The sequence below is a fragment of the Dromiciops gliroides genome, chromosome 4 (assembly GCF_019393635.1).
Source record: "Dromiciops gliroides isolate mDroGli1 chromosome 4, mDroGli1.pri, whole genome shotgun sequence".
Lineage (NCBI taxonomy): Eukaryota > Metazoa > Chordata > Mammalia > Microbiotheria > Microbiotheriidae > Dromiciops > Dromiciops gliroides.
Genome location: NC_057864.1, coordinates 124,856,109 through 124,882,338, shown reverse-complemented (window position 1 = coordinate 124,882,338; position 26,230 = coordinate 124,856,109). Strand labels below are relative to the sequence as shown.

The 26,230-nt window shown below is 40.6% G+C and overlaps 1 long non-coding RNA gene across 1 annotated transcript in view; it reads right to left on the bottom strand.

Annotated features, from left to right (window-relative positions):
* LOC122752735 overlaps nucleotides 1-25,429 on the bottom strand; it is a 37,470-nt gene extending 12,041 nt beyond the window's left edge. The window contains exon 1 of the long non-coding RNA XR_006356202.1: nucleotides 25,389-25,429. This is a non-coding gene — a long non-coding RNA (uncharacterized LOC122752735). The remainder of the gene's footprint in view (nucleotides 1-25,388) is intronic.
* Between the last annotated feature and the right edge of the window lie 801 nt (nucleotides 25,430-26,230).

The following is a 26,230-nucleotide window of genomic DNA, read 5'->3' as shown; positions in this document are numbered from 1 at the left end:
GAAATAGTGAAAGCAAATAATGTGGATGCAGGAGGAATTTGGGGCAATTCATTGTGGAATCAGGTATTAATTGTGATTATTCAGTACTACAATAATATATCTTTTCAAAATCTTTTCCTTTTACTAAGTACATTATTTTGGCTCTGTAACTATGTATCTAGACACTAATGTCAAAAGAGCAGTTGTAGAAGTTGTTTCGCTTCCTGGCCTGCCACATGAAAACACTGGCTGTATAATTATAATAACCAAACTTGACCTTGGAGAAGAGTTGAGAAAACACATCTCCTTCCCTTCTTTGCAAAGGTGGAGGACTATGTGTGTGGAATATTGCATGCACTACTGGACATAATTGATGTGTTGATTGGTTTTGCTGGTTGAATTGTTTTCCTCCCCCTTTCTTTTTTTTCCACTTTTTTTTAGACAATGGATTGCTGGCTAGGGAAGGCATATATTCAGAAATGCAGGTGATGTAAAAACAGAAACTAGCAACAAAATAAGGTTTAAAAAAGAAAATCTAAGTGAAAATACTGCACTACTAACAAAATCATTTGACTATTTTTAGAGCTCTAGATTGAACCAACCACATGACCTGTGATTGGCTGTGTAGTTTAGTGGACTTTCGACAGGACAGCCAACCATGTTCATGTACTGGCTATGGAGCTCAGGTGTGTGAGTTTGGTAAAGCCCTTTGACCTCCTTAGGTCTCTTTTGTAAAAGGGTGGCTTAGGGGTTGGGTGGGCAGATTTTTTAACTTGCTATGAGGAAGGGCTGCTATTTTTTGAGGGGGAGGGGAGGAGAGGTATTGGGGGGAATGGGATAGGAACTATAATGATATAAAAAAGAAGAGACAGAAAAGAGTGGAAATAAAGCATTTAAGAATACACAAAAGAAAAGTGAAGGAGGTTCATAAAGGTACACAGAAAGCAGGGCAGTGCTGGCAATGCCACATAAGTTTTTTTGTTTGTTTGTTTGATTGTTTTTTGGTGGGGCAATGAGGGTTAAGTGACTTGCCCAGGGTCACACAGCTAGAAAGTGTCAAGTGTCTGAGGCTGGATTTGAACTTAGGTCCTCCTGAATCCAAGGCCAGTGCTTTATCCTCTGCGCCACCTAGCCGTCCTCGTAAGTTTTAATATGTGCTTAAAAAACTGTATAATTAGAGACCCAATTCTTTTTATGGCCTCTTTATTAAGAAATGTTTATATGTGTTGATTTTTATCAAGTAATTAGAAAAAAATGGGAAGGGGCTAGAAATTGGACTGGACAATCTCCTGGGTTGGTGGTGCTGTGGACAGAGTTCTCAGGTCTGGAGTGGAGGGGCAATGCCCAGGGTCACACAGCTAGTTAAGTGTCAAGTGTCTGAGGCTGGATTTGAACTCATGTCCTTCTGACTCCAGGGCTGGTACTTTATCCATTGCACCACCTAGCTGCCCCCTCCTCCTATACTTTCTAGCTGTGTGAATCTGAGTAAGTCATTTAAGTCTGCTTCAGTTTCCTCAATTATAAAATGAGGATAATAAAAGCACATACCTTGCAGGGTCATTGTGAAGATGAGATAATATTTCTGAAGTAGTTAGCGCATGTTGTTCAGTCATTTCAGTCATGTTTGACTCTTCATGACCCCATTTGGGGTTTTCTTAGCAAAGATACTGAAGCAGTTTGCCATTTCCTTCTCCGCCTCACTTTATGGGTGAGGAACTGAGGCAAACAGGGTTAAGTGACTTGCCCAGGGTCACATAGCTAGGGAGTGTCTGAGGCCAAATTTGAACTCAGGAAGATGAGTCCTTTTGACTTAAGGCCTGGTGCTCTATCCACTGCTCCACCTGGCATGTAGTAGGTACTTAAATTTTTGTTCCCTTCCCTTCCTTCCTCTTTTCAGATCCAACAACATCTGAGTTGTACTTTTTGAGTAACCCTTATGGATACTGTTTGGTACAGCTTTTCAGATTTACACTAGGCCTGAAGGGATGTTGAAATGCCTGGAAAGATTGATACTGGGAAAATTCCATGAAGAAGTAAATGTTTAGAATGGCTTGTTAGGTGGGAAAGAGAGGATGTGGCAGAAAGAAGAGGATGTACCAGGAGGGACGTTCTAAGTGGCAGCTGTGGCTGCCTCCCTTTAGTATCTAATGAACTCCATTTCCCCAGTGCCTAAACTACTCTCTTGGAATCAGCAGTTCCATTTTAGAAAATGCATTAGTCATTTAGGTCACAGGGGGTACTATTTAGGCTCCTGGGGCTGGAACTTACTGAAGCAGTGAATGCAATGAAGGCAGTTTCTTAAGAAAATGATTGTAGCTACCCAGGTTCCTTACCTCACAATGTTCTCATTTGAACAAAAACAATGATAACGATACCGACTCATTTCCTGTCTCGCAGAGGTATTGTGATGATTAATGGGATCCTGGGATGGTGGAAAGAACACAGAACTCGGAATCAGGATCACATGACCACAGATTTATTGCTGAGAGGTACAGTAGAGTCTATTAAGATCAGGTAATGTTACTGAGTCAGTCCCACAGGAACCGACCTTACCTGAGAGGCCAGTATTCTCTCTTGTCCGGCTTCCCTCTGAGAGACAGAGTAGAGAGGGGGTGGAATGGGCCACTGATTAAGTCAAACATGCACAGTCTGGGGTCCGTCCAGTGAGGAAGAATTCCTGCTTGTCAGTAGCAGAACATATTATTAAAGGCCAGATACTTGGATGATTGCTGTTGTTGTTTTGCCGTTTTTTAGTCACGTTCAACTCTTTGTGACCCCATTTGGGGTTTTCTAGGCAAAGGGTGGTTTTTAATTTCCTTCTTTAGTTCATTTTACAGATGAGGAAACTGAGGTAAATAGGGTTAAGTGACTTTTCCAGGGTTGCACATCTAGTAGGTGTATGAGGTCAGATTGGAACTCAGGTCTTCCTGATTCCAGGGCCAGGTTCTATCCATTGTGCCACCTAGCTGCCCCCAATGATTATTATTTGTTAAAAACTCAAATGAAAGAGGATCAGTTTAGGTATATTGTCTCTTTGTATTCTCATGCCCCTAGAAACTTAAAAACCCTTTCATAGCTGTGCTCTAATTTTGCTAATAAAATATTCACATGATTAGGAGGGGGAAATTATTATGCCCATTTGGCAGATGAGGAAATGAGACACAGAGAAGGAAATTCAATTTAATTCAATTCATGGAACACATATTGAGCCTTCTCCGTGAAAGGCTAGAGGCAGAGGCCGAGGCCTAAGGGATTGAAGACTGGCCTCTGGGTTCAGTTGTTGTGGCATCTGGAGCAGTAGTGGTGGCCTTGAGCAAATCACTTGACCTCTCACCACCCTAGAAAATAGAGTAAATATCATGGGAAGGAATAGGATGGAGGGAAACAGGTGACTCCTCAAATTGTTGGGTGGTTGCAGATTTGTACTGGTGAAGGGCTTTTTTGTTTTGTTTTGTTTTGTTTTTTTGGTGAGGCAATTGGGGTCAAGTGACTTGCCCAGGGTCACACAGCTAGTAAGTGTTAAGTGTCTGAGGCCGGATTTGAACTCAGGTACTCCTGACTCCAGGGCCGGTGCTCCATCCAGAAGGGCTTTTTTGGAGGAAGAGCCCTCCATACCCAGTCATATGTTGTTTACTATGTACCAGGTACTGGGGAATACGAAGAAAGGTAAAAGACATTTCCTGTCCTCAAGAAGCTTACTGTCAAGTGGGGAAGACAACATGAAAATAATTATGTACAAACAAGCTATCTATAGGATAAATTAGAAATAATCAATGTGGGGGTCCAGCTAGGTGGCGCAGTGGATAAAGCACTGGCCTTGGATTCAGGAGGACCTGAGTTCAAATCTGGCCTTAGACACTTGACACTTATTAGCTGTGTGACCTTGGGCAAGTCACTTAACCCTCATTGCCCCCCAAAAATAATAATAAAAAAAGGAAATAATCAATGGAGGGAAGGTAGTAGAATTAAAGGAGATCAGGAAAGGCTTCCTGTAGAAGGTGGGATTTTAACTGGAACTTGAAGGAAGTCAGGGAAGCCAGAAAGCAGAGACAAAGAGGGAGAGCATTCAGGACATGGTGAAATCCCAAGTGTGGCCAAGCAGAATTGTGCAAAGCGCTGTGTTATGTTCTCGAGTAACAAAGCCCCCAAATGGTCTCTGCTCACAAGGAGCTTACATTTCCTTCTTTCCTTCCCTCTCTTCTAACCTCCTTCCATTCTCTTCCTCCTCCTTCTCCCCTTCCTCTTCTTCTTCTTCCTCCTCCTCTTCCTCCTCCTCCTCTTCCTCCTCCCCCTCTTTCTCCTCCTCTTCTTTCTCCTCCTCCTCTTTCTCCTCCTCTTCCTCCTCTCCTTTTCCTCCTTCTCCTTCTCCTCCTCCTTTCTTCTTTCCTGCCTCCCTGCCCCCTTGAAATAAATGCCATAAGAAATGCTGAGAGGAATGATTTCAGAAAGACCTGGGAAGACTTGTTTGAAATCATGCAAAGTGAAGTGAGCAGAACCAGAACAAATGTATTGTCTGCTAAACTATTTATAGTCTAGTGGAAAGAACTCTGTACCAGGGGTCAGAAGCCCTGGATTCAAGTCCAGCTCTATTTACTTGCTATGACTTGAGATGCATCCTTTAACCTCTCTTAGCCTCAATTTTCTCATTTGTAAGTTTACAGAGTTTGTTGCTGCTCATCCTTTGTTCTCAAGGAGTAGCGATGCCATCATAAGTGGGATGTCTTGATTTGTGGGTGAATTGGATTTAAGTGAGGCAGAGAGTGAACAAAGTATCCACCTCACTCTCTCTTCCAGAGTCATCAGAGTGCAGTGGCAAGACAAAAGTTAAGACTAGGTAGTAGCCTGGGATGCAGTGAGTGATCTTGACCTTTCTAAATCAAGGTCTTTCCGGGTCTCAGTTTGTCTGAAGCTGTACCCATTCAGTGACTAAGGGCTAGATTAGAATTAAGATGGTCCAATTTCCCATCCTAGAGATATCAGTCTGGGAGGGGAAGACCCTTAGATAAGCCATCAATACCGAACAATGAGTTTAGGCTGGGCTTATTATTGACCATTCAATGAAAGCCAGAAAGGTACAAGGTGTAGTTAAGAAGCTGCATTTAAAACACTACAGATTGGGGACAATGAGGATTAAGTGATTTGCCCAGGGTCACACAGCTAGTAAGTGTCAAGTGTCTGAGGTCAAATTTGAACTCAGGCCCTCCTGAATCCAGGACTGGGTGTTTTATCCACTGTGACACTTAGCTGCCCCCTAGACCTATATTTCAAGAAGTAAAAAATGAAAGGACAAAAGTAAATTGTCCCAGCTTTTTTAAAAATTAAAAGAAGAAAAGAAAAGAAGTAATAACAGCATTTCCCAATTTCTGTTTGAGTTGGCAGGTTGTGTCCCCAGAGGGAAGCTACTACTACTTTCAGATAACATAGTAAAGAAAATTAATACAAAACCTTCTCCTAAGAACAGCATCTGTGGGAGGAGTAGGCTTAAACTCAGACCATAATAATAATGAGACACATGTGTAAGAAATATGTATGACAAGGTTTAATTCACATCACCTGCTCTAGAGATCATTTTCTCTCTTTAGAGACCTCATGCAGAACCCTTGTTGTTGTTGTTGATATTTTGTTCTCAATGAGAACTAATGGTATCACAGTGTGATGTCATGACATGCGTGTGAATTACATTTGAGTGAGGCATAGTTGCTCAAAGTTGTCAGCCTCGCTCTCTCCTCCAGAGTTATTGGAGTTCAGCGGAAAGACAAAGGCCAAGATGACTAGCCATGGGCCATGATGCAGTGGGCAACCTTGGGTTTACTTACCTCATAGGGTTTTGATATGTATCAAATATGAAAAAAAAAACCCAAACCACACTTTGTAAGCCTGTAGTATTACATACATGTAAGCTGTTATGATTTCAGTAACTTTAGACCTTTTTCAGATATTTTAAGAACCAACCCCTAAAACTTTCAGACAGGGAAAGCTTTATTGCAAATGGAAAATTCTGGCTATGTAGCTAGCTGTGAGCTAAACATTTAACTATATCATATGGGAAGAATTAATAACTCCTATTATAAAGTTCCTTGTATTTGGTCAGTTTGGAGCCTTCTTTAGGGAGTTTCAACTTCCACTGGGCTGCTGTTTTTGCTCTTTTGGCCCAGACTTCTATCTTTGGCAATTTCTATGTGGGTCAGGGGAAAAGTGGGTTTGTTCCATAGCCAAGGGATGGCATCATTCTGGCCATTACCAAACTGGATTCTAGATAGAGGGGCTAAAAGCCCTTGGGTCCTCCCCAAATCCTTGGGACAGGGTTGAATAAACTTCCCATGGCAGACCAGGCAAATTCCCAAGCTTCCAGGATACCAGATAGAGTTTCCAGGCGTTTCTGCCCCTATCTTTCTATGCTTGTAAAAAAATATAGATCATGATATAGGTCACTGGGCAAAGGCCTAAGACCCTTCGAGGTTGTCTGACCTTGGCTGTCCAGTCCTCCAAGGAGAAATTTTAGCTAGCTCTTGCTGTGATAGTCCTGCTGCTGAAAGCACTTTCCCAGAGTTTCACATTATTCATTTCCAGCAAGTCATTTTAGTTGATTGCCTTGTGGTCTTTTTGAACGAGGTATTTTAAAAAATAGGAGAAGATTTAGGGGGTTGGCTTACAATCAGAATATATCCATCCTGAATGATACCAAGGGCATTACAACTGCTAGCTTTGGATGGAAACTTGTTGAAGTTTCCATCCCTGCAGATTTTTAATGAAAGACTAGACAACTTATCTTTCTCAGACCATTTAGCTGGAGCCCTGCCTGGGGATGGGGGGCAGGGGATTGTGGATCAGAGGACCTTGAGGTACCTTCCAGATCTTCTTTTATATGGGTTGATGGTAGTTAGAAATATATAGTTATAATTATGCTGGAGATAATTTACTTCAATAATTTGTTCATCTGTCTAAATAGTTGACTTAATGTGTTTGTAACTGTGTGGGTCTTGCCTTCCTAAATGTATTGTAAGTTTCTTGAAGTGGTGGTGGTGGGGGGATACCATGTCTTTTGCTTCTGTATTGTCCCTTCCTCACTCCCCTAGCACTTAAACTCGAAGGCTAACCAACCCTTTATCCAACATTACATGTTAGAGCTATTTCTCATTTAAATAATTGTGAGTTATTAAAATTGATAGAGTAGAAACAGTAATTTGGAGCTAAACAAGGGTGAACATCTTAACTCATGAGGGGTAATGGAATCAGGTCCAGAAGAGACTTTGCTGACACAGGATGAGATGGTAACAGTGGTTGGCCTTCTGGTACTTGTTCCCACCCACTGCTCCCTATCCCATTGATCTCTGGAGCTTTAATCAGCCATACCCTGTTATGTCCATTTTTAGCCTGACCCCTAAGGTCCAAGGGGTGCTCATCTATGTTGCTTTAATGGAGTTCATATCAGACAAAACATTAATAGCTCATAATCACGCAGAGCCCCCAGTTTGGAATATGCCCAACATTCAGGCAGAATTTTGAGATTCTGTCCTAACTTAAATTTACATTTATCCCAAGCTAACCCTTGTCTTTATTATCTTTGAGGCAAATATGAAGGATACAAGAAACTTTTTGTTAAGTGAGAAGAGTATATTAGGATATCTTTTTGCCAGATAAACATGGAGAGTGGGGAGTTGGGGAAAATATCATCTTCTTTTGTTTTTTTCTCTGTTTTTGAAGAGTTAAGTACAATAGGTAACTTGAAATCAAGTCTTCTGTTCTGAGGTGCTTGTGGTTAGTGAATCTTTACTTTCTCCTTTTGCATTCTCTCCTCCCCTCCCCTCCCCTCCTCTCCCCTACTACTACTACTGCTTAGTTCTTGAAATCCTGGCTCCTTTCTCTTATTCTGTGTCTTGAAGACTATGTATTTCTCCTTAAGAATTTTGGAGTGTAACTTAATTTCATTTTCCGGCTTAAATATCAAAATAACCCCAAGTTATACTAAGAGTTGAGAGGAGAACATTTGAACTACAAATCCCAGATGCCAGTGAGTTCTCATTTACCAGCTACCATTGGCACCCCCTTAGGTAATCTTCAATCTATTCTATATATCTTGTATGTTATCTCCCCTGTTAGAATTTAAGCTCTTCTAGGGCAGGAATTGTTTTTGCTTTTTCTCTGTACTCTTAGAGTTTAGTACTGTGACTGACATAGTAAGCACTTGATAAATGTCCATTGATTGTCAAAAAACAGTAGGAAGAAGAATGGCCAAACAAAATTGTGTCTATGGAAAGTAATCTACTGCTGCCATGATCACATTACTATTCTGTTACAGGAATAGCATATGTGTGATAGTTACAAGCTGTGAGAAATAATTCATTTGGACTCCTACTCTATTCCAATCAGTATTAATCAGTTTGATATGGTTCCATAGGGCGAGTGATTATAAGTCCTGTATATTAGGCCTCAGAGCTATGAATGGCAGGTTGTAAGTTCACTTGCTTAATCATAGGAAGCTAACTAGAGGCACTCCACTCTTGTTGAAGGAAAGTGGGAGATAAGTGGCGGGGGGGAGAGGGGAAGGAAGGAAGGGCAGATTGGGGGATGGAGCAGTAAAAAGCAAAACACTTTTGAGGAAGGTAAAGATGTTCTGCATAACTGCACATGTATGACATATTGAATTGCTTTATTTCATAGGGAGGGTTGAGGAAGGAGGGAGGAAGAAAATTTAGAACACAGAATTTGCTCAAAGACCTTAATCTCACCAGAGTGGGCTCAAGGAGGGAATAACATACACACCCAATTGGGAGGAGTAATCTATCTAATCCTACAGGAAAGTAGGAGGGGAAGAGGATAAGGAGGGAAGGGTGAAAGAAGGGAGGGCAGAGCCAGCATGGGACAGTCAGAAGCAAAACACTTTTGAGGAGGAATAGGGTAAAAGAAGATAGAAAATAGAGTAAATATCATGGGAAGGAATAGGATGGAGGGAAACAGTTATGATGATTGATTATAATGGCAAAATCTATGGTACCAGGGGGCAGCTAGGTGGCGCAGTGGATAGAGCACCGGCCCTGGAGTCAGGAGTACCTGAGTTCAAATCCGGCCTCAGACACTTAACACTTACTAGCTGTGTGACCCTGGGCAAGTCACTTAACCCCAATTGCCTCACTAAAAAAAAAAAAATCTATGGTACCTACTTTTCTGGAGTATTGTGAAGAAAATTCTTTGTCAAGTTTAAGGTACTATATAAAAGTTACGATGAACAGGATGCTATCAGAAAAACCTGGAAAGACCTACATGAACTGAAGCAGAGTGAAATGTACTGTATGCAAAATGTAAGATGATCTGCTGGGAAGGATGTGGTTATTTTCAGCAAGGCAATGATCCAATATAACTCTGAAAGACTTATGAAAATTGCAATCCATCTACAGAGAAAGAACTGATGGTATCTGAAAATGGATTGAAGCATAATTTTTTTGGCAGTTCCTTAATCTGAAGTTTTGTTTTTATCTGTTTTCTCTCACAACCTAGCTAATGTGGAGATGTTTTCCATGACTATTCATGTATAACACATTGAAGTGCTTGAGTTCTTGGGGTTGGGGGGTGGGAAGGGAGGGAAGAAGAGAAGTTGGAACACAAAGTTTTAAAAAATTGATGTCAAAATTTGTTTTTACATGTAATTTAGAAAATAAAATTCTAAACAGAAAAAAAAGAGATAAGGCCCTGGAAGAAGGGGACATGTCATTTTGTAAGGAAGATTTGAGGTGCATTTCATCAGAGGGAACCATGTACTCTTTAATAAAATGCCTTGGATCAAAGCTCTGTCTCAGTTTCTTTTATTGTAGGTTGGTCAGTTTTAATCCCCACAAAGCAGGTAAGATACTTGAGTCATAAGGTGTATTCTGGGGCCACTTGGTGAGTATCACTGACTGACCAAATAACAATTTTTATTGTGGGCTTTGCAATGCTGAAAAGCTTCAGGATGGTGCCAAAGAGTAGGATATAAATTCCATACAATATAACAAACATTGATTAAGTATTGACTTCATGCAGATCATCCTCTGAGATGCTAAGGGAAATGCTAAGATAAGTAAGATACAGTTTCTGTCCTTGCAGAATTTGCAATCTAGTGTGGAAATAATGTCCAGACATGAAAACAATAGAACAAAACTGCATGAAAGGTAGAAAGTACTATGAATAGAGATAGAAGGACCCTTTGTGGTCATCTAGTCCAACCTCTTCCTCTTAAATATGAAACTGAGAGCCAGAGAGGTTAAGTGACTGCTCCAGGGTCTCAGAGGGGTATACAGCAGAGTCACAATTCTAATCCATATTCTGTATCTTCGACTTTGGTGTTCTTTCCACTGTACCACACTGCCTCTGAGGCTCAAAGGAAGAAAGATCAGTCCAACTGGGTAGGTTAGGGAAGTATGTGTTTTGGAGGATGTGGAGGATTTCAGCTAGTGGAGGTTTGTGAGCTTTCTTGGTGGGTTTAAGAAACAATTTAGGGAGGCAGCTAGGTGGCGCAGTGGATAGAGCATCAGCCCTGGATTCAGGAGGACCTGAATTCAAATCTGACCTCAGATACTTGACACTTACTAGCTGCGTGACCCTGGGCAAGTCACTTAACCCCCATTGCCCTACAAAAACAAAACAAAAACAAAAAAGAAACAATTTAGGAGGGGCAGCTAGGTGGTGCAGTGGGTAAAGCACTGGCCCTGCATTCAGGAGGACCTGAGTTCAAATCCAGCCTTAGACACTTGACACTTACTAGCTGTGTGACTCTGGGAAAGTCACTTAACCCTCATTGCCATGCAAAAACAAAAACAAACAAACAAACAAAAAAAGAAACGACTTAGGCAAACACATATGTAGTGTGAGTGTATATTGCTTTGTACAGTGATTTGGTTGGAATATAAAGTATGTGGAAAAGACTAGTAGGAGTTAAGGATGAAATGTGGTGGTGTCATATTGTGGGGGACCTTGAATGCCAGACTTAGGAATTTGGACTTTAGGTAGTAGAGGACCACTGAAGGATGTTGAACAGATCATGAGATGCTCAAATCTATGCATAAAGAAGATTATTCTGGCATCAGTATGAAGAATGGATTATATGTCATCTTAACTAGTAATATAAGATACTTCTTTTCAAATATTGCTATCACTTCCCAACAATTCTTCCTCCCACCCATAGAATCCTCTCATATAACAAAGAAGCATGATTAAGCTGAACAAGCCAACATATTGGCAATGTCTGCTAATAGGTGCCTAATTTTACAACAGTCTATCCCTTCTATGCTGAGAGGAGAGAGACCTGCTTCACCCTCAGGCCTCTGAAGTCATTATTTACTTCTATCGCTGTTTCCTTTGCATCTTGCCAGGTAATTAGAGTAGGAATGGAAAAGATGGAATATATAAAAATAACATTATGGAGGTTAGATAGACAAGATTTCACAACTGATTGTCTATGTATGGCATAATAGTCAAAGATAACATCAACACTGGGAGTATGGGTGACTGCATGAAGGGTGGTACCTGAAAAAAACCCCATCAGAATGAAGGATTGTTGTAAAGTGAAAGATATTATTGGATTTTAGACATATTTAATGGGAATATGGATTGTATATCCAGGGGAGATGTCGAGTGGTCAGTTGAAGATGTATGTTTAGAGCTTGACACAGATGATAAGGCTTGAAATACGAATGTGAGAATATCTGCATAGTTTTGCTAATTAAAGCCAGGGTGAGATTTCCAGAGAAGAGAAGGTTAGAGAGAACCAGAAGGAATTCTAAAAGTCAAGGAGTTAACACAAGACAGCAATCAGTGAGAGACAGAGAGGGGGAGAGAGAGAGAGAGAGAGAGAGAGAGAAAGAGAGAGAGAGAGAGAGAGAGAGAGAGAGAGAGAGAGAGAGAGAAAGAGAGAGAGAAATAAGGAGGAGGAGGAGGGAGCATAAGAACCAGGAGAGTGTGGTGTCTCAGAAGCTATGAGAAGAGAATATCAAGAAAGACTAGAAGGTCAATAGTGTCAAATTCTATTAAAAGGTGTTTTTTTGTTCTATTTTTTAAAAAAGAATTGGGAGATACAAATATATTTGTAGACAGATAGGAAGGAGCCACAAAAAAGAAAGAATAAAGATGTTTGAGAAAACAAGGATAATTGATGAACAAGGTCCTATCAGAAGTGGGTAAGTTGGGTTTGGGATCAAGAACACAGGTTGGCTAAATGTAGAGATACCACTTCCTTAAATATGGGAAGGCAGGAAGAAAATATGAGTGCAGACACTAAGATGTTTTGAGGTATATGGTAAGAGACTTAAAGAGCTGTTTAAAAATAAGATATATCCCTTTCTGAAATGATTTAGGTGGGAGCTGCTTAGATTCAGGGGGATGAATTAAATATCTCTTGAAGATTAGCCTAGATTTAAGATTCTGTGGTTGTTTTTTCATTGGGAATTTTATTTGTCTTGGGAATTTTGTTGATTTTGAGATTTCTGAAATTGGTCTAAAGGTGTTTTTAGAATTTAAAACCAAGATGGTAGAGAAGGAAAATGGTTTTAGGGCTGTTGTCTAGGCTTTGTTTTTAGGTTTCTTTTAGTTTTTTGACAATGGTGTAATGACAATTCTCTCTCATGAACTTTTGTTCTAGGCTAGGTCTGATTTAGGCTGGCCCAGTGGTTCAGACTTGGGCTTGGAATTGAGGCATGTACAGACCATCTAATATTTAACAACAACAACAAAAAGAATTTTACTTAACAGTAGTCAAGAAAACATACACATTTAGGAGATAGCACCAGATCAGGCAGATACACCTTCTATTGTCTCCAATGGAAACATATCTAGTCCAAAGGGTATGTTGACTCACATGGCAATATGACACCTGTCAAATCTGAAGGGGCCTGGCTTTTCATGGGTTGGGCTTTTTATGCCTTGGATGACCAGAAAGCTGCACCAACAGCTGGGGTCCTAGTTCTTTAGACTAATTAAGCCACAGTGATATTTTCCTGACTTTTAGGGGAAAACTAGTCCAGTCCACATGGCAGGATCCCTAGATTTGTCTTCTACAAATCTGTTCAGCAGATTAATGGTTTATAAGGCATTTAGTGTTCATAAAGTGAAAGGCAATATGGAGATGCAGGAACTTATTAAATAACATGCACCATATCACAGTTTAGTCTTCTCTACTCAACTGTGGCCCCTGTTATTAATTAACTTAAGCTTGTAGGGCCCTGCAACGTATATGATCATAATCATAACATGTTGTAAAACCATTTAATGGTCAAAGGGAGATCAAATATTCCCGAGGACCTATCCCTCTCACATATTGTATCACTTACTCTCCATCACCAGATTCATTTTCAATTGTAGGACCAGTGCATCTTTATTCTACACTGCTGATGTGGAAAAGAAGGATGACACACATATTTGGCAAAGCAGTAGGAGAATAAACAATATAAGATGAATAATATGCCTGAGAGTATTTTGGCTTATGTCTTGGCAAGATGCAAATGAATGGGCATTATTAATGTGTGTGAAGGCACCCATGCTGTGTGTGGATTAAGAAAAGAGAAAAGCACTCATAGAAGAGAGCCAGGCTGTCTGCAGAGGAAAAATGTATGAGCCAAGCTAATTTCAACCAAGGCCATAAATAAGACCCAAGAAGATTTGGGGGACAGGCATATAGGACTGGGAATTGGAACTCTGGGTTTCACCTTGGGTTCTTGGAATGAATATGGGCCAATCAATTTACCCATATGCCTTCAAGGGACATTTGAGTGTATTCTTTGGGGTTAGAGTCAATAGATATTTATTAAAGACTGTTATGGTCCACTATGCTAAGCAGTGGGGATACAAAAAAACACATAAGACAATTTCTGCCCTCAAAGAGCTCATAATCCAATGTGGGGAAGATGACTCAGGAAGAAGCTAAAAAGGGGGAAAGAGGAGAAATTACTTAGCTGGGGGGGTGGGAAGAGGAGGAAGAGATGATGAAGTCCTATAGTCAAGGAAAGAGGTGATCTGAGGAGGTGAGAGTTTCAGAGATGAATTCATCTTGTAGAATGATGAATTCTGGAGATCATGAAATGCAAGAAAGCGAGATGGGAAATGACGTCTCAAAAGATTAAAGGATATTCCAAAGATCACACAGGTAGTAAGTAGAAGAGCTGAGATTTGAGCCCAGGGCCTCCGACTCTGAACAAATCACTCTTTCCATTGCATCATGCTGATTCTCCTATAGAAAGGAGTATGATACAAATTAGTCAGTTGCTTGGTAGTTTGTTTGCTCTAATATATAAAGACGTTGGGGCAGCTAGGTGGCGCAGTGGATAAAGCACCAGCTCTGGATTCAGGAGGATGTGAGTTCAAATCCGGCCTCAGACACTTGACACTTACTAGCTGTGTGACCCTGGGCAAGTCATTTAACCCTCATTGCCCTGAAAAAAAAGAGAAAAAAAATAAAGACATAGACTCCTTCTTCATTTCCTATCATCTTACCACAGCAAGAACTGGCATTGGAGTTGGAGGAATTTAATTTAAATCTCTAGAGGGCACATGGGTGAGGATGGCAGAGGAATAAACAGAAATGACATTGTAAAGAAATACTTCTACAGATCACCTGGAAAGAAGGAATTGGATTTGGATTTGGGTAATCAAGTCACAAACCTGGTACGGAGGCATGACATCACTGGTACATCACTGGTACATCAATTACCAGGACATCTGGGGGAGCACCTTCTCTGCCTTAGGTAGAGCAACTGATAAACTAATATAGCATGCCTTAATGATAATTTCATAGAATCATGACATCTCAGAGTTGAAAGCGACCCCAAAGGCCATCTAGTTCAACCTGTATCTGAACAAACACCTCTTCCACAAGATACCTAATCAGTGCTCATCCTGACACTGCCTAAGGACATGTTACTTCATTTTGTTTTCTGTTAGGAAAGAGAACATGTTTGACTAAAATCATACTAAAATAATACATCAAGTGTATTACCCCACAAGGCAGCATGAGCATTTTCTTGGTTGCCCATAGGACTGGAGGAACTAGAACCAGATTACTGCCTCAAGAAACTGTTGGCATCATGGTGCTTTTCTTGTCCTGTTTTATAGAAGCTGTTCATTTCTGGCTATAGCACACGAATGCCTGACTGCTCTTTCTCTGAGGGAACAGTGACTGTGTTGGTTGAGCCTTAGATTTCTCTTTGTGAAGGGGACTGGAGGAATTATTGAAGGAGTGTCTGTCAGTCCTTCTGATCAGTGGGGACTCAGGACTCATTGAAGATGGGATTATGCTATGCAGTACAAGTCTGGAGAGAAGTTTTTTTTATAAGAAGTCACCTTCATGGCTTGAGCTAATGGCCAGGCTCCAACTGGAAGGGTTTACTATAGCACAGAATTTAATGTTTATTGAGTGCCTACCTTTTGCTAAGTGCTGGGGGAAGCTTTTATTGTCTGCTACATAAAATAAAAATGAACCAAAGTTAAGAATTGTAGATTCACAGAAATTCAGAATGGGAATGAGCCTCCTAGGTCATCTAATTCATGCTGTACTTCAAATAAGAGTCTTCTCCATGACATCCCCAACAAGTGGTCCTTCAGCTTCTAATTCAGCATCTCTAGGGATGGAACCTTTTGTTGGGACAGACCATTTCCATTCTGGCCAGCTCTGATTGTCAGCTAGTTTTTCCTTATCTGTAAAATGGAATTAATAAAAGTACCTAGTGCATAGGGTTGTTGGGAGGATCAAATAATATAGGTAGGATATTTTGCCAGCCTTAAAGGGCTAGATAAATGTTCGTTCTTATTAGTAGAATGATTGGGAATGGATCTGTGACTTCATTGGTATGAGGATCTCCCCTTTGCCAATGTGGGTCAGCACTTTTTCTTCAACTTAAAGCTTAGGGTCAGCAAGGGTGACCAAGCTACAGGCCATCACTCAAGTCTGTCCAGCCTATTTTTGTTTGACCTACTAAACTAAGACTAGCTTTTACATTTTAAAATAAAATTTTATCATATTTAAAAATGTAAAAAACCATTGTTAGCTTGCAAGCTATGCAAAAACAGGCTGTGTTGGATTTGGTCCTTCGGTCTTATTTTGCTGGCCTTTGTCTTAGAGCAATGAAAGATTAAATGACTTGTCTGAAGTCATGTGGCCAGTATATGTAAGAGACAAGACTTGAACTCAGGTCTGCCTGGCTTCAAGACCAGTTCTTTATCTCCCACATCATGCTATTGTTTAGATAATTCTTATATTGGACAGAAATCTGTCTCTCTGAAATTTCTACCCATAGTTCCTTGTTCTGTCTTCTGAGGCCACCATTACAAGACCAACTTCTTTTTCATATGACAAGTTCTTCAAATATTAAAAGATATCATTTATACCCTCATCTTTGCTTCAAACCTCAAAGTGTTGAACTGTTCTAGTCTCTGGTGTATGTGTATGTACTGAGGGTCTGGCACATGTACGGAGTGCCTCAGATGGTGTCTCTATTTGGAGGATGCTGGGGAGCAGATGGCATCTAAGTGGAGGATGATAGGGAGTTGTTTCCGTGAGAATTGCAATGATGTGGAAGGGAAATAACTTTGAGAGACGGTAGAACATGTGTGGATTTTTTGTAACTAGTTCTGGTTGTCTAAACACATAATTGGGGTGGAGTGGGGGGAATTTTTTGATTGGCTGTATTGCTAGAATAATTGGTGGCTCCAAAAAGGCCTGAGTCAGCTTTAGCAACTCTCTTTGCTTCATTTGAGTCTGGGGAACTCAGTGACTCTCTGTTCATGAGAAATCATGTGGTAAGGGGAAGTACCTTGGGGCCTTCGCCCACTCTGACTCAGTGTAGTTACTGAGAAAGAGCTTTAGGCCCTTGGAATTTTTGTTTATTCCTTAATGTTCTAGGTTCTGGGAATGGAGACCCCCACCATGGGAGAGCAAGCTATAGGAAACTAGAAGTCAGAATCCAGGCTGGGTGTTGTAGTATCTCAAGGATCAAGGAGTGATCTGGATCCTTGCCTGTAAAAGTTGAAATAAGGACTAAACTGTCAGTGATACCATTGTAGGAAGTGAGCTAAGTTTGAGCCTACTTCCTCAGAGCCCAAGGTGGTGTGGGGGAAAGTATACCCTGAAAATATTAGGGAGAATGCTTTTACATTTATTCTTGCTATATTTGTGAACTAAATATCCCATAGGGCTTGTTCCCTTCACCCATTTATAAGATACTCCTGGGGTTTCCATTCTCTGGAGAGGTCAAAGTCAGTCTTGACCAGCAGGAGGTTGGATTAAATGAATTCTACTGCTTCAAGATCTTGACTGTATAAAAAAGACAGGACTGTGCATTTAAAAAATTTTTTTTAGGAATGTGAGTTTTAACAAAGAAATGAGGAAAATTTAGGTTGAAGGGGAGTATCTAAGGATATGCTAATTATTAATGTGAGATTACAGATTATTGATCTGATGTGGCTACTGTCTATAAGGAATGAAGAGCAATTATGAAAGTCATCCAATGTACTAATGCTCTACCCTTTGTTGCTAACTATTATTATTTTTTGGGGGGTGGAAATTAATTGTTGAATCAAGGGATTCTAGTTTTATTATGGTGTTCAATATACAAAAGCATATTGACAATTCCATTAGCAGCATTTTGATTCCAGATGTAGCTAAGGGCTCAAGCTCATTTGCATAAGACTCTCCTCATTGGTGGAGATTAATTATTTGCTGCCTTCTGCTAAGGTAAGGGAGAGCTTAAGAGAGGAGAGACTTTCATTCTTTAGGTTTGCAGCTTTGAGAAAGAAGAAACGCCATTGATGATTCTTTTCATCAAGGGATCCTTGAAGAAAAAAGAGACTCTGGGAAGAAGCCTTTGTATAAAGGAGCTGGCTCCTTGATCACATCCCTATCCATACCTTAGCACACTAAAGACTTCATTGTTATTATTATTATTATTATTATTATTATTATTTTTTGTGCAGGGCAATGAGGGCTAAATGACTTGCCCAGGGTCACACAGCTAGTGTCAAGTGTCTGAGGCTGGATTTGAACTCAGGTCCTCCTGAATCCAGGGCCGGTGCTTTATCTATTGCACCACCTAGCTGCCCTCTACACTAAAGACTTCAGAGAATTTTCCCCAAGTGAGATCTAGAGGGAGACTCCCCCTCACATTCTCTCATTCTCTTTCTCATCTGCTTCTCTCTCTGTCTCCTTCTCTTTCTCAGGTTAGCTGAAATATCTTACTCCTAGTGGGACAGCTCATTCACTCTATGTATTGTCTAGTATATTTTCATCTGTATAGTTTCTCTGATTTCTTTTTTGTGATAGCCTTGGATTAAATATTTTACTTTGCTATTCATTATATGTATAAATGGCATTTGATGCGAAGGGAGTTGGACCTTGGATATGTATAGTGTGGTAAAATATGAAAGTTTTTAACAGTCGGCTAGGATAACTGAAAGACGCCAGTTTTTCAAGGACCACCCTTTTGGGGAGGAGATGAACAGTCCGCCTGCTGCGCATGTCATACTGCCTGCCGGGTACAGTCCGCCTGCTGCGCATGTCAGACTGCCTGCCGGGGTTTTTTTTGACTTCCGGGGTGGAGAGAAGGGGAGTAGCCTTTTTTGCCTGCTTGGCGGGACTCCTGGCGGCGCAGCACAGACGGTCTCCCTCACTCCAAAGGTGGCCTTTTTTGGTTTGGTGAGTTTTTATAAGAAATATAGACTAAGCCTAGATTTAAGACGATTTCTACTGTATTTCTACTTTCCTATCCTTCTAATCAACAACACCTTATTTACAATAAAGGCTCTATCTAGAAAACCAGAAGCTTCTTCCATTTACTAGTCTGGGAGATAAATTAAGGGAAAAGTTAAGTAGGGGAGATTTATGATCTAATATCCAATTTTAAATTTCACAGTTTGGCGACCCCGAAGGGACCTTAAGGACCCTCCCACCCTCCCTAGTTTGGCCATAAGCCGGCTAATTCGGTGGATTTTCCGAATACCCCCCCCCCCCCCACGGACTTTCCCTTTGTCTAATCTCCCTTAAAGACTTTAAGCCTCTAAAAGTCTTGCTTTAAACAGAAAAGCCAGCCCAGTTTAAAGGGCAAGATGCTCGAATATTCTACTATCCCTTTGATTTTTCTCATCGGAATGTATTGGGACAGCATAACGTCCCGACTTAGAGGAATAGTTTACTCAATGGTCCTTCAAAACATTATTGGTTTTTTCCTCATTCAGGCAGCAAAAAGTTTTTTGTATAATAGTATAAGTGAGAATCTTTGGGAAAATACGTTTAATATAAGTAGAAATTTTATGCCTGCAATTGAAATACCTTTTAATACCACATCCATAGTTCATACGACTAAGGATTTTATTTTTTTTGGGTTTTTTTTTGTCTTGTTTTGTTTTTGTTATTATCATTGTTATGATATGGGGGAAATTCTCACATATGGAGAGAGTCCTCAAAATGAAATACTCACATATGGAGAGAGACCTCAAAATGAAATTCTCACATATGGAGAGAGACCTCGAAATGAAATTCTCACATATGGAGAGAGACCTCAAAATGGCTGTTTCTACTAGAGATGATCCAAGTTTAGAATCAGATCAACAGAAACTACTCCCTCTACAGGAAGCTATAGAACATAGTAAAAAGGGAGTGCCAATTCAAGTCAGAAAATATAGCCCCTTTAGACCAAGTGACTTGAGCGCATGGAAATCTTTCATCCCTAGTTTTGAGAAAAATCCAAACACTGTAATTTCACAGTTAAGGACTATATTTAATGCATATCAACCCAGTTGGGCTGATGTTACTTGCCTTTTGGAAACTTTACTGTCCCCAACTGAGATTACAGATATTATCTCAGCAGGAAATGCCCTTGTTGCGAAAGGTAAGGCCAATGTGGAATGGCCTCTAAAGGATCCAGAGTGGAATTATAATGATGATAGGGATTTCCAAAGATTAAAAGATGCTAGAGAAACACTTCTGAAGGGAATGGAATCTTGCTCTAGAAAACCGGAAAACTGGCAGAAATTTTTAAGCCTACCTCAGGAGGCTAATGAAAGACCAAACAGATTTTATGATAGACTTTGTGAGGCCGCTAGACAGTACACCAGATTGGATCCAGTAGATTTAAGAGATTCCTATATCGTTCTCAACACATTTGTTTATAATTCACTGCCAGAAATACGCAGATACTTTCTGAAACAATGTCCAGACTGGAGAAATCTCACAGTAGATAGAATTAAGGAACTTGCAAATTATGTCTTTGACTCACGTGAGGAAGATCCAGATCACCCTAAACAGAGCATTCTGGCACCAGCGATTCCTAGTCAGCCATGTGAACACCGGAGCAAGGACACTAAGGTGTGTTGTTACTGTCGTAAGGAGGGGCATGAATTGAGAGAATGTAGGACTTGGAGAAGAAATTCTAATTCTAATTACAGGCGAAATCAAAATAGAAATAGATCTTTTCGGAGGAATACAGAAAGGCAGTACCAGAATAATGGTAACCAAGGTCCCCCTCAGAAGAGGACACAGGAATGACGGTGTCTTGGGGAGGAATGGAACATAGATAATGAAAGCCATATATTCCCAGATCCGGATTTTTTGAATGCACTTGTGCCAGTCCATTCACCTCCCCAGAGTAATGAACCACATGTCACCTTAAAAGTGGGGGAGACTTATTATGATTGTCTGCTAGACACAGGAGCCTCTAAATCAGTATTAGTAAGCAAACCAGATGCTGGGTGTAGACCTGTAGGATATTTGAATGTAGTGGGAGTCTCAGGAAAGAGCCAGAGAGTGGCAAAATTGAATCCTCGCATGGTATCTATGGGGCCCTTAACAGTAGAACATTCATTTTTACTCATGCCTGATGCCCCTGTAAATTTATTAGGTCGTGATCTCCTTTGCAAGCTTAGAGCAACCATATCTTGTGCTCCAGATGGGGCTGTCTCCTTACAATTGCCAGAGGATACTGTTCATTTATTACCAATTTTACTTACAGAAGCTCAAGGAACAGCAGGGGAGGTATCCAAAATCCCCTCTGACATTCCTGAGTCTTTATGGGCCTCATCCCCTAATGAGGTGGGGCTCCTTAAGTCTGCCATGCCTGTTACCTTTAAAGTTAAGGGGGGACCACCCCCCTCCATTCCACAGTATCCATTGTCTAGGGAAGCAATAGAAGGGATCACCCCTATAATTGAGGCTTTGAAAAGCCAGGGTATTATTATTCCATGTCATCACTCTCCATGCAATACTCCCATTTTGCCAGTTAAAAAACCCAAGCCTGGGCCAGATGGTAAACCTGTTTATCGCTTTGTGCAAGATCTTAGAGTGATTAATAATTATGTTATTCCTAGACATTCTATAGTCGCAAATCCGGCTATGATAATTTCCTCAATTCCCTATGAATCTACATGTTTCACAGTGGTAGACCTTTGCTCTGCCTTTTTCTCCATACCAGTACATGAGGACTTCCAATATTTATTTGCTTTTACCTGGAAAAATAGACAGTGGACCTGGACTAGACTCCCACAGGGATTTGTAGACAGTCCCACATTATTTTCCCAAATTTTACAGCAGGATCTGGCCTCTATTACCTTTAAAGCCTCCACACTAGTACAATATGTTGATGACTTACTTTTGGCCTCTCCTAATGCTGAAATTTGTCAGGAAGATAGCCGTCACTTACTGCTGGAGCTGCACAAGGGGAAATGCACGAGCCGATTCTGTAGCCAAGCTTGCTGCATTAGAAGCTCCTGAACATGTATTTAACCTTTCACCTTCTGAGGATATTCCTTCCAACCTAACCTATAGCATCAGCTGAATGTTGTGGTTCATCAATTAAATCAGCCTTTATTGAAAATCAGTGGCACGACGATTCTGAAGTAGAAAAGTGGAAAAAGAAATTTAAGGCGAAACAGATCAATGGCATCTGGGTGTCTCCGGAAGGTAAGCCATTTCTTCCCCGGAAATTCTACCACCAGGTATGCCTCTCTGTTCACAGAAAAGGCCATTTTGGTACACAAGGCATTGTAGACTCTATTAAGAGAACCTGGATAGCACCAGGTGTGACTAATACAGCATCTCGAATCTGCTCGGGCTGCTCCACATGTCAGTCTTATAATCAGTATGCTTTTAAGGCCAAAGCTTATGGAGGGCGTCCTCTAGCATATACACCTTTTGAGCACTTACAAATTGATTATATTACTATGCCAAAAGCAGGACATTATAAATTTTGCCTTGTTATAGTTGATCAGCTCACTCGGTGGGTGGAGGCCTTTCCCAGCCCCCGAGCCACAGCTGCCTTTGTTGCCAAAATTCTTCTTAAAGAGATAGTACCTCGTTTTGGCCCACCAGCCCTCATCGATTCTGACAAAGGCACACATTTCACTGATTCGATTTTATCCCAAATCTACTCTTTCTTGGGAGTGACTCCAAAATTCCACACGCCCTACCATCCACAAAGTTCAGGCCAAGTCGAACGTATGAATAAAGAGCTTAAGAGTATGATTGGCAAATTATGTACTGAAACCCATTTGAAATGGCCTGATGTTCTACCATTGGCATTATTCTATCTACGAAGTAGACCAAGAGGAGAACTTCATATATCTCCTTATGAAATGCTTTTTGGTCACCCTCCTATCCAAGCTAAAACTTTTTCCCCAGTTTATACATCACTGGTGGGAGGTGATACTTCTGTTGCTTCCTATATACAGGAATTACAGACCAGGCTACGTGAACTCCATGAGGCAGGAGCTGTGGTCCAGGCAGGACCATTAGACTTTTCATTGCATAACTTCAACCCAGGAGATAAAATATATGTAAAGAATTTTCAGAAAACCAGTGGAACTCAACCTGCCTGGGAAGGACCTTTTCAGGTATTATTGACAACTCCTACTGCCATTAAAATTGGTGAAAAAGACTCATGGATTCATTGCTCTCATATAAAGCCTGCACCATTCATAGGTGAAGAGATTTCAGATAGACCTGAGGTAGACGCTAAAGAGGTAAAAACCCTAAAGATAGCAACTGTTAAAGAGCAAAGAGAGTTCAGAGGAAAAAGGCAGTTCCCATTTAATAATCCCACTGATCAGTTAAATGCTTTGGGACTCAGTCTTCGTAAAGTATCAGGAGATGGAAATTGCCTTTTTAGGGCTTTAGCAGACCAGCTAGAAGGTCACTGTAGAAATCATCTCAGACACAGACAAGAAGCTGCTTCTTATATGATTAACCATAGACAAGAGTTTGAGTCTTTTATAGTAAATGACTCCCCTTTTGAAGAATATGTTGATGAATTAAAGAAATTTGGAAAGTGGGGAGGAAATGATACAATTGTAGCATTTGCTAAGCATGAACTGTTTTGCTTTATTAGCTTTTACTATCTCCTTTCTGTTATATACTATCTGTAACATGTACTCTCTGCAGAGGCTCTCCCTTTGCAAGACTAATGTCAAAGCGTCGGTTCATGAGGAAAGAAAAAAAAATCGTCCCTCTGGACAAAACTTTCCTCTCTTCCTTTTCTGTATTGTTGTTCGCATATTATTAGTCAGCAGAAGTTATTATATTCTTTTTACTGTTCCATCAAGGAAACATTCCATTTCTTGAGGAAGCAAAGGGGGGAAATGTGGTAAAATATGAAAGTTTTTAACAGTCGGCTAGGATAACTGAAAGACGCCAGTTTTTCAAGGACCACCCTTTTGGGGAGGAGATGAACAGTCCGCCTGCTGCGCATGTCATACTGCCTGCCGGGTACAGTCCGCCTGCTGCGCATGTCAGACTGCCTGCCGGGTACAGTCCGCCTGCTGCGCATGTCAGACTGCCTGCCGGGGTTTTTTTTGACTTCCGGGGTGGAGAGAAGGGGAGTAGCCTTTTTTGCCTGCTTGGCGGGACTCCTGGCGGCGCAGCACAGACGGTCTCCCTCACTCCAAAGGTGGCCTTTTTTGGTTTGGTGAGTTTTTATAAGAAATATAGACTAAGCCTAGATTTAAGACGATTTCTACTGTATTTCTACTTTCCTATCCTTCTAATCAACAACACCTTATTTACAATAAAGGCTCTATCTAGAAAACCAGAAGCTTCTTCCATTTACTAGTCTGGGAGATAAATTAAGGGAAAAGTTAAGTAGGGGAGATTTATGATCTAATATCCAATTTTAAATTTCACAATAGTTTGGGGTACTCTTCTCCATTAACAGAGTGAATCAGGAGTGCAGCTTAAACTTAAAAAATATTTCCCCTATACTAAAACTATTTAAGGAAGATAGATATAATTCTAATCTGGTATCTCATCTCTGAGGAGAGCAGAGGGGCAGGATCTCATAGCTCCATCTCTTAGTCCCCTTCTGGAAAGCATTAATATCTCCTTTGAATAAGGGTGGGTGGAGGAGACTCTAGAGATATCTTTTCATGTCTCCCTGTGACCCACATCTAGAGACCTACCACACATAATAGACACGTGACCTATATGGGCAACACACACACACACACACTCACACACACACATACACACACATATACACATACACAGACTTTTTGTATACAGTAGACAGCAGAAAAAGTAGAATCAGAGGATTTGGGTCCATATTAATCTAATTCAGCCTATCCCTACAACGTCCCCAGTAAATCATGGTCATTTAACTTAAATTTAGCCAGTGTTCACATCTCACCTTTGCCATTTACTATCTATACATCTTTGACAAGTTACTTAACCTTTATAGGCCTCAGTTTCCTCACTTGTGAAACAAGTGACTTGGACTATACAACCTCTAAAGTCCCTTCTAGCTAGAAATTTATAAGCCCCAGACACCCATACAATCTTATATGGGTCACCTGACCTAACCTTTCTGATTCACTATTTCCTTGTCTGTAAAATGAGGGGTTTAAAAAAAATCCTTTCAATTCTAAGTTCTATGATTCCAAAGCCTTGCATGAACCTGTTCATCAAACATACTTTCTACAATGCTGAGTTCTTTTTAAGGCAGAAGTCCTTATTTAAACAATTAGCCTTAGGAACAGAGGGCTAAACGTAGCACTACTAATTTTCCATTTGTTTTAGGCTTTCTTCAGATAGTTAGTTGGTTCTTGGCAGTGACAAATCCCATTAATAGTTCATTGGGCCTTAAACAGGTGGGAGATTCTGAAATCCAATTTATTCCTTGTAGCTATCACTATAGGCAAATCACCCTGTCTTCTCACTGATACCAGGAAAAGGCCATTGGAATGCCTCATGAAGTTATGTTAGGAATAAGTGTGTCATTTATTTATAGTGTGCATCAAAACCAGTTAACACTGTCACATCAAAAACCTGGGATAACACTAGAATCGTAACTCTTCATTAATAGCATCGAACAATTCTACCTACATGCTTCAGAAGAATCACAAGTACTGATGACATTAAATGCCATAGGAACATTATTAGCTCTTAACTCTCTGCTCCCTCCATACTTTCTCACCTCTGGATTAGCAGCCAGCAGATTCTCTGCAAGGTCCTCCATGGTAGCAGCTAAATTCTAAGGTAACTGAGGGACAGAATTTGATCTTTGCTCTTGAATCTGTTATCCTGTTTTCCCCGATCATAGTTACTGGCAAGCAATGAGCAATCTCTGCCAATCGTGGTAACAGGACAAACCTGATCATCGATCATTCAGCTGGACTATGGTCTTAAGGTCCATAGGACCCAGCACCCTCAGGCTTCTGTATGCAAACGGAGGATAGAACAGATCCACAAATAACAGGCATATGATGATAATACAATGATTGGTGATGGTGATACAGTGTGCTGCATTGTTTTTACCTGGCCGAAGGGAATGATAACCCAATACTTTTCTTGAATTTGTTCATGCTCATGGCCCCTTAAAAGAGGTGTGTGATTGACTGCACAGAATGATGGGTTGGGAAACAGAAGAACAGAGTTGAGGTTCTACCTGAGACATGACATTTGATATGCTCTTTACATCCCCATTTTTCATTTTCCACATCTGAAAAATGATTTTTTTCAACCCTTCTATGTCCATCACAGAATTCTTGTGAGGATAAACCAGTTATTGGTCATGAAGTGCTTCAAATTAAAACTATTGCCAGGGGGTAAAGTAATAGAACCGGGAGGGAACTTAGGGTTCATCCAGAGCCTGGGGTTTTTATTTTCATGCACATGATAAAAACTCTAATATTTTTAGTTTTGATGATAGGATTAACTTTTTGAAGTGACTTTTCCTTTAAAAAATGAGTTGTTTCCACATTCTTATTTTTAATATATGTATCCCTATCCTTGCTTTCAAGATATACCTGAACAGGT